Source organism: Aulonocara stuartgranti (genome assembly GCF_965226115.1).
Source record: "Aulonocara stuartgranti genome assembly, chromosome: 23".
Lineage (NCBI taxonomy): Eukaryota > Metazoa > Chordata > Actinopteri > Cichliformes > Cichlidae > Aulonocara > Aulonocara stuartgranti.
In genome coordinates, this window is record NC_138958.1 from 51223294 (window position 1) to 51231321 (window position 8028).

General features: G+C 40.0%; 1 long non-coding RNA gene across 2 annotated transcripts; it reads right to left on the minus strand.

Moving 5' to 3' along the window:
* Positions 1-2833: 2833 nt before the first annotated feature.
* Positions 2834-8028, minus strand: LOC309700351. 2 transcript variants are annotated; one of them, XR_014274648.1, is made up of 10 exons: positions 7887-8028; positions 4702-4817; positions 4317-4358; positions 4137-4208; positions 3937-3982; positions 3699-3787; positions 3516-3624; positions 3329-3439; positions 3015-3113; positions 2834-2922 (listed from the first exon to the last, which is right to left on the minus strand). It is a non-coding gene; the product is annotated as an uncharacterized lncRNA (long non-coding RNA). The 2 variants fall into 2 exon arrangements; XR_014274649.1 differs by having other exon boundaries at positions 3917-3982.

The window sequence follows — 8028 nt, forward strand, 5'->3', positions numbered from 1 at the left end:
TTACTTTTATGTATTAGTCATCTATTTGTTGTAATCATCTATCCTTGCAGATGTTTATTACACAAAAAGTTATATTATCACACTTCTGGCCACATAGCGCTGATATTCACTGCACATGCCCATATTAACTTTTTCCAGCCAGGTGTTTTCCTTTTCCCAGTCCTCCCTGTACTTTTGCAGCCTTTTTTTTTTTTTTTTCTTTCTCTGAGGGGAACAAACATTGCTGCTCTAATGCTGGGCTCACACTGTGCGGTTTTTGGCCCATTTTGAGATGATTTTTGAGTCGTGCGACCGATTTGGTGATCGGCCCGATTTTGGCCTTCATCGTGCGTCGTGTAGTATACGTGGGGTAACGAGAAGCGATTAACACCTCACGACCAGCTCCCGATCATCAATCGCTCGTGAGGGTGTCACCACAGCCGCTCACACTGCGCACGCGCAAACACGTAAACGTCGGTGAAAAAGACGGAGCAGCACAGCTGTGCAGCGTGTGATCTGGACACAAGCCATGGAGGCACAACTTGTAGAACTTTAGAAAGCTCATCCGAGCCTTTTCGATGTGGCATCACAAAATTATCACGACCACAACAACCGTGAAAACAGTTGGATCTACACTGCTGCTTAATCACAGCTGCCTGATCAGTGTTTTTCATTAGCAATTTAGCAAAGTTGATGGTGGTGGTGTGTGTGTGTGTGTCTGTGTGAGTGAAAGACAGAGAGCGACAGATTGTCTGTTATAACCTTCATGTTATGGAGGCACAGTGTGAGCTCTCAGGTCGCATCAGAGCATCGGGCGGTATAGTGTGAGACCTGCATCGTGACCTACCAACTTCTAACCCCTGCGAGTCAATCGTGCAGTTTGAAAATCGCACAGTGTCTGCCCAGCTTTAGGTGTACTGTCATCCGAGACTTGCACCGCAGTGTCGGCGTTTGTTTCCCTGTTGGCTATGCTTGTTGTTGTGGTCATCTGTTGTCTTCCGGTATTTTCTCTGTAAGCGACCTTTCCTCGACCAATGAGATAATCTGAATTGTCATACTCGAATTGTCATAAGTGTGCTGTCAGCTCATTGGTCACAAAGCAGGAGAGGGGCTGGGAATTATGTTTTCAAACAAAGCGTTAATTCCATTAACATTTATAGACTACTTTTGATTCTCACTGTATTACGGGACAAAGTGCGTCCCTTATTAGCTCAATACGGGACGTGTACTTTTGTTTCGAAATACGGGACGATTCCGTATTTTAAGGGACGGTTGGCAACCCTACCCAGGTTTGCTGACCAGCAGTCACGTAGCGATGGAACCCTAGTAACCCCCCGCAAGATGACAATTGCAATAAATGCCATTAGTTCAGGGAGGTCCATGAACCAATGAACATGCTCCGTTTGCTGTGCATGTTGAATACTCCATTCTTGAATGCTATGAAGCATGTCAAGAGTGATGAAACACAGGAAGCTCTGAAGGCGACTCGAGATACTTTTCTTGGCCTTAGCCGTTGGCTCTCCATCTGCAGCGTACGCTTCTATTGGGGTGAAAGGGAGACAGGGCCCCACCTGTTCTTCACGCCACACTGTGCCATCTTTCGCTGTCTCAGTCACCAAACAAGCTCTCTTTTTAGGTTGAGAAGCAGTCTCCTCATCTGCAGTGTGAACAAATTCAAATTGTGAGCAGTGGGAAGGTCAAACGAAATCACAAATGCATGCATAGAAACTAATTATAATTCCAGTATCTCCTCCTCTGTATCGGAATAATGTCTGAAATATCTTACTTACTATATCCACTTACTTGTTTGAAATGAAATGGGGTTAGCTAGTAACCTTAACACCTAACCCAGCACACACAAAAAGTGGAAACTATAAAAAAAAGGTAGAGTAGATATTTCTGTCACTCTGCTCTGCTTTTCTTTTAGTATTTTTCACTTGTTTGACATGAAATAGGTTTCATTTCATATTATTTCCTAACCTGAAGACTGATCAGACAGCTCTGAAATTCTAGGTCTTCTCCATCCGAGTCACAAGGGTTGACTTCACTCAGGATCATTTCCAAGGCCTGCTGAGTGGTGAGTCTTCTCTGCATTTTCTGTCCTTGGAGAGGAGGGTCGTGTGTTGTCTTCGTAGCGCTTGTTAAAAATAACACGGCATCCACTTATGCCTTGCGAGCTACTGCCCCAAACATTTTATTAACACCATTCATCCTCTCACACCACAGACCAGTCTTTTATGTGCTCCCCTGGAGGCATTCATGAGCTTTCTTAAATACAGCGCCCCCCTGCTGGTAAACCTTATCATTACATGAACACCTACATATCAACACATCCCCTTTCCTCTGAATTATATATAACATAGGTCTTATAAACTAACATATACACATAATTGTTCTACATTAATATCTGTGTGTGTGTATAGAGAGAGAGAGAGATCGAGAGAGATCTATATCTAATTTTTATTTATTTATTTTTTTAAAAGAAAAAAGAACATTCAGAAAAACAAAACTTTATTTACTATGTAAAATCTGTTAAAGTAAATGAAGATACACCACAGAATTCGTCAGGGCAATGAAGGATTCGGCTAGGTGCAGTGAGATTGTATCCACTGTTCTGACAAAACGTCCTACCGTAGCGTAAATTTATGGTCTTGTCTATCAATCCGTGCTACCTTATCAGAATATGCTACCTTACGTAGTTAATGGCTCCGTCGTATGGGTAGGACGTTCAGATGGCCAAATCACACTATTAAAACGTGCCTCCAGCACACAATCATCTAATGTTGACAAAGAATGCAAAGAGACATAGAGGGGAAAAGACAGCTGTTTTTATTAGAAGTTGTTATGTGTTTTCCTTACATATTTTTGCATTTATGTTCTTGGTTGCTCTTTATATTTTGCACATGCAAAATGTGCCCATCTTTGGCAAGATTCACACTGCACCTGGAAAGGAAAAATAAATGGCTCATATGTTTGGTGAATACTATTAGTCAACATTTTAAACATGATTAGCAAGTAATGATACTAAGACTTACGTGTTTCTTTTGTTTGGTTTTGTTTTACCATTTCAATCATGCTGCGGTCAGCGTCCGTATCTAACATAGAGCAAACAATGCAGTAATCCTCAGCGTTCCCTGAAACACATTCATGGTTAGGTTTTACTCAAACATTATTTATTGATTAATTAAAAAATAGTAGTAAATTTGTTCCACAAATACTTCATGGCAAATTAGTCCCCTGAATTTTTTTTAATTAGACTTAAAGAAGGGTCTTATTTGAAAGTGTTTAAAAAGCACTATTTAAAATGGAAGTACACACTCTAACGTGATAAGGACTTTACTGGACTTACCTCGATGTTCAAGTAGGGTGCAAGCTATCTGCATTCGCTCCAGCACAACTGCTTCTGTAGTGGTTAATACTTCACTGACCTCTCTCCAAAAGCAAGGTAGTGTTCTGCAAACTGAGATTTCTCATTATTGTAATATAAAGTCCTAATTGTAGCTAACAATAAATGGAATCATTTGAATAAGGGTTACCTTTAACAGCAAAACTCCGCAACTGCTGGAATCCTGTTGGTTGTTGTGTTGCATAGTCTGTAACTGCCACTCCATGGTGTCTTCATGCCCTCTCATCCTCAGAAAATTCCTAGTTGAACAAAAATGTTTGTAATGAAACAAGAAATGTTTTATCTAAGAATAATACCTCAGTATCATGCATACCTCCAGTTGCGCAGAATTTTCCTGTCATAAACACCTTCATTCCCCATGGGGTCTATGAGCAGTATTTTCTGTGCAGAAATGTTGACAATCTAAAGGAAAAAGTTAATAAATTAAAAATCACTATAGTTTTTGCCACTGAAAACCTATTTAAGAATAACACTGAGCAAGAAACTGCTTCACAACAAATTACGCAAATTAATAACTATATGAACACATACCACAAGAATCCAGTGCGTACCAAAGTTCACAGGGCACAACCACATGTCTTCAACTGGGAACTTCATCTGTGGGATTGGAAGTGCAGAGTAATTTCGATTTACTTGGGTACCATGCATCTCAGGGTGTTTTCAAATATAGTGTTGTTTAAAGGAACTGAACTCTGTCCTCAGAAATAGAAATGAGTCAACTTTTTGGACCACTTCTTAACTTTCAACTTACCTTGGTGAGGCATCTGAACTGCCCAGAAAACAACGAGCTTGCAACTACTGAACAGAGCAGGTGTACAGCATTCTGTAGAAGTATACAAAAATGTTACAGAACAGTAAATACATTTTTATTTATTTATTTATTTATTTATTGTATTTCAATATAAGTGGGCAAAGGACATTTCTTACTTACCTTTCGTCTCTCAATGACACGGTGCAGGTATGCATCAATGACCTGTTTTGAAAAGTCAGAGTTTATAAACCAGCAGCAACAAATTCTGAAGTAACTGCTTGAGTGCTGTACACAAAAACTTGGAAAGGAATATAATTTCTGATAAAGGTTCTTTCTGCATAAACTGGGTATTATGATGTCACAGATGTCACAACATCTGTGTTGTTGTTGATAACAATCGTTCCTATTGAAGTGAGTGGGTGAAACTTTATCAGAGTTTTGCTATATAACCCCCCCCCCCCCCCCCCCACACCTACCTGCACATTTTAAACTATTAATGGTGCTTCAGATGCTTCAGAAGGAGCAGCACTTCAAAATCAGAATCAATAATGATAAGTTCTCTTACCTCATCAGAAAGCCACCGTGACCCCTGCAGTGTTCGTAAAGAGGAATCAAATAACTTGTATGGTCCAACAACTGACTCCAAGCGCCCAGTATCCTTTGCACGCCATAGCCTCTTTACTAAAAGAAAAATATGATAAGTTAGCTCAGTAGGGATGGGTATTGATAAGATTTTAACGATTCCGATTCCATTTTCGATTCTGTTTAACGATTCGATTCTTTATCGATTCTCTTATCGATTCTTTTTTTTTTTTTAAAAAAAAGGAGAACACTAAGGTCGATTAGCTCAGAGCTTTGTTTTATATCTTCTCTTTGAACAAGATAGAAATTTAGGAGTAACATGGCCTTACAAACCCAACAGTGAGATCTTGAGAGATCCAGCCTACGGCTCTTCAATGGGGTGTCACAGGGTCCCCAGGAAAAAAAAATTGTAAATGTAAAATGATAAAATAAATATTCTTGTGAGACATATCACATATTGACGGGGTCGGGTTATGTTAAAAAGTATAAATTGTTATACTTTGTTCATTGGTTCAAAGGTACCCCACACTTCTTTTTTTGTTTGCTTGTTTGTTCTGGTGTATTTTTCATTTGAACTGTTACTCTGCCAGAGTACTCATATTTACAAGATGGCATTGAACGCCCCATTGGTGTATCAGGAAAACTATTTTGTACGTATGTTCCTTGAAGGGGATTGAAGTCGTTCTTTTTTCCACCGCAGCGAAGGGCTAGGAGTAGGAGAGGAGCTGCTGTATGTTTTTGTTATCGAATCGATCTGATTGTGAAATAAAGCATATGCAGTGAGAAAGCAACTCCAGGAGTCATCCCTGCCTTAAAGCTGCAACATTCTTCTGTAGCAATAACAAAGTATAACATAAATTGTTCTGTGGCAATTACACAAGAATATCCAGTAATGTTCCTGCCTACAATTAAACACATTCACTTACCAAAAATCGGGGGCATCTGCTGTGGCAAACGGGTGCAAGCCTTTGACCACAAACTTAGACACTGCTCGGTGACATTAGTCTATCCTGGCCTGAAAGGAGACGCTACCGGTAGACTGCAGCGAGAACTGCCAGCGAGCGCCAGCCAGACTCTGTCTGTCTCTCTCATCATGGTCACCTACATGTACAGTAATGGCAGGTTTTGTAATAAGGCAGATCGCGCTAACATAATATGCACTGTTAGTTGATTATTTACCTGCCGCATTAACGGGAGAGGACGTGCAAACGTTAGCGCTGCTGCTGGGTTGAGATTCACGAGTCCGGAGCGGAATTAAAAACGCGTGTCACATCGCGTGTTTTGTGAGCAAATGCTTTTGCATATTCGTAGTGTTTCCTCCCTTAAATGAAATATCTACTTTGCAAGTTGCCCTGTTGTCATCGGTTCTCATAAAGTATAATCAAACTTTTGAGCGTTTGAGCCGCTTAGGCGCCATGTTTCCTGCCAGGTAAATGACGCTCCGCAACGTGGTGACGTCATTCGGGGCGACTGGAATCGATAAGGGAATCGTTTGCAAAAATGGCAAACGATTCCAAGGAATTGAAACAGTGGGAACCGGTTCTCAACAAGAACCGGTTTTCGATACCCATCCCTATAGCTCAGGCATGCATGAGATTTTTAGTGGAAAAGCCGGGTAAAGGCCAACGGGCCACAAATGGAAAAAAGTCAACACAATAAACATGCATTTTCACGCAGAGAAATAGGAAAGGTACAGCGGGTGGGCAAAAGAGAAAATTACTGACAGGCAGATCCATTTCCAGACTTCCACAAGCTCAGTGCATGTTGCATGTTTCTTTACATCCAATATGAGTTGAAGACTGCAAAATGCAAACAAAGTCATGCAATGATCAATCATGTTGCAACGCCAAACTGGCAACAAATGACCAACGGGCCAAAAAGAGTTGTTCACTATGCCACCTTCATTTTCTGAGCTTCGTGTCTGGGAGGGAAGTTCTTGTTCACGCGTTTCCGGTCCAGGAACAGAATTAAACTCCTTGTGGGAGAAACAACTTTTGTCAGCCGTTTTGGGTGCATAATGAATAATAGAGGGTCTGGTATCCTCTGGACTTTGCTGGCACTGAGGGTTAGCAGTAGGATGGCAGGGGGGCATCTTCAGGTCTGTGTTGCTGTTCACTGTCTGACTGTGAGTTGGGTATTTTTCATTGTCACTGACATTTACATGGTGGCTTCTTCTGTACGGCTTGATATGGTCAATGCTGTAGTGATTTTTTAAAGTTGCTCCTTCCGTGTTTTTTAATCTCACACATTTGCCAGCGATGTCTTGAATGGTGTAGGGTCCTGAAAAATCTGGATCAAACCTTCCTCCCTTCCTTCCACGTTTCCTCATGTTCAGGAGAAGAACTTCATCTCCAACGCTGTACACAAGGTTCATTCATTCATTCATTCATTCATTCATTCATTCATTCATTCATTCATTCATTTATTCATTTTCAGGCACAACAAATACCTATATTGAACATAAAATACACAAAACAAAAAACAAAACTTGCCTGAAAAAGGAGTGGGACGAAGAAAACTTATTAAATCCCACCCCTATACTCACTCATCAACAAAAAAAAAAACAATAAACTTCCCGCAGCTAGGTTTCTGTATTTCTTCTGGACTCGTCTGGCATAGGCTTCCTTTTGTAAGTCTTGGGACTTTGCCATATTTTCCTCTACAGTTTTTTTTTAACTTGCTCTTGTGCGTCTCTTGTAGAAGATACAAAGTCACCGTAACTCGACTCCTCAGGGAGAATGGAGGACAGCTAAAATTTTCACATTTTAAATTACAATTAAAATCATAAAGACAAATAATGCATGTGAAACATGAACTGAAAATTCTAACTATAATAACTCATGTTTAAAAGTAAATATACTATTATAAAGCTTTGAGCACAGAAAGCCACAAAGACTCATATCATTTTTTGTATAGTCATTTTTACACTTCCATAGGTGAACACATTATACTTAAAGGTCTCCTCAACATTTATTACTTTACATAAAGATGCAAATATAAAGAAGTAACTAGTCACTTTATCTTTTAAATGTATCTTGCATATAGAAGTTAAGCAGAGAAGATTAAAGCTGCAGCCAATATCAATATGCACAATTTCCAATTAAGATTACATTTAATTTATGCATTATCATAGTTGTTGCATAAATAGAATTCCTTAATAACACTTACTGGGACTTCAACAGGAACTTCAGAAGGATATGTAGCTTCTCTCCCATACATTAAACGGAATGGTGTGTATTTGGTTGTGGTGTGGACCTTGGACCTCAAGGAAAACAGTGAAGCATCCAGATACACATCCCAGTCATTCTGT